Source organism: Marmota marmota, unplaced genomic scaffold (genome assembly GCF_001458135.2).
Source record: "Marmota marmota marmota unplaced genomic scaffold, marMar, whole genome shotgun sequence".
NCBI lineage: Eukaryota > Metazoa > Chordata > Mammalia > Rodentia > Sciuridae > Marmota > Marmota marmota.
The window spans coordinates 17,271,547-17,272,433 of record NW_026000142.1 but is presented as its reverse complement, the minus strand read 5'-3'; the positions used below and the strand labels follow the sequence as shown (position 1 = coordinate 17,272,433).

Genomic DNA, 887 nt, shown 5'->3' with positions numbered 1-887 from the left:
CATTTTGTTGTGGTTTAATTTTGTGTGTGAGTGTGTGTGTGTGTGTATGTGTGTGTGTGTGTGTTTCAATGCATTTATTTTGGAAAGTACTATCTACTCCAAGTCATACCAGTGTCTATTTAAATGAGCCATATGAAGTCAATTTTAAAAAAATATTGGAAAAATAATATTAAAAGTAGACATGGATTATAGCAAGTATGAAGGTAGAATGAGACTGAGGAATTTTGGGAAACAGTATATGAGGAAATTATACACGGCAGATCTGTTTATCATATCTGTGGTTATTGTTATCAGGAATAACACACAGAAAACTTGGAAAACTGAACAAAATGAGTGAACACTCTACATTGTCATATTCATCAAACTGAGGTCCACCACGTTAAAATAGGGAAAGGAAATACCATCAGAGATCTTTTTTTTTTTTATTAAAGATATCATATTTCTATATTATATTATTCTTCTCAGGGGAACTTCTATGCTAAAGAAAAGTTATTTACATGTTTAAAGCCAGATTTAATTAGTTATGATATAAATTCAGCTGCTATTCCTTGTAATAAAATTGAAAAATGGCTCAGATATCAGTGTTAGTTTTCTATTATAGCAAGTACATAAGATAAAGAATAAAAAATAAATAATACCAATAATAAAAAACCCTGAGATATACCAAATTACAAAGAGAAAATGTTTATGTGAGCTCACAGTTTGGGGGATATAAGTCCATGGTCAATTGGCCCCATTGCCCTTGGGCCTGTGGAGAAGCAGCCTATGGTGAGGCATCCCATCATGGTAAGGAGAGTGTGACAGAACAAAACCCTTGCTCTATGGCCAAGAAGCAAAAACAACAACAACAAACAAAAAACAAACAACAACAACAAAAAAAAAAAACA

At 32.2% G+C, this 887-nt stretch overlaps 1 pseudogene; it reads left to right on the top strand.

The window, feature by feature from the left end:
- Window positions 1–271: 271 nt before the first annotated feature.
- LOC125611405 lies at window positions 272–373 on the top strand (annotated as a pseudogene).
- The last annotated feature ends 514 nt before the right edge of the window (window positions 374–887 follow it).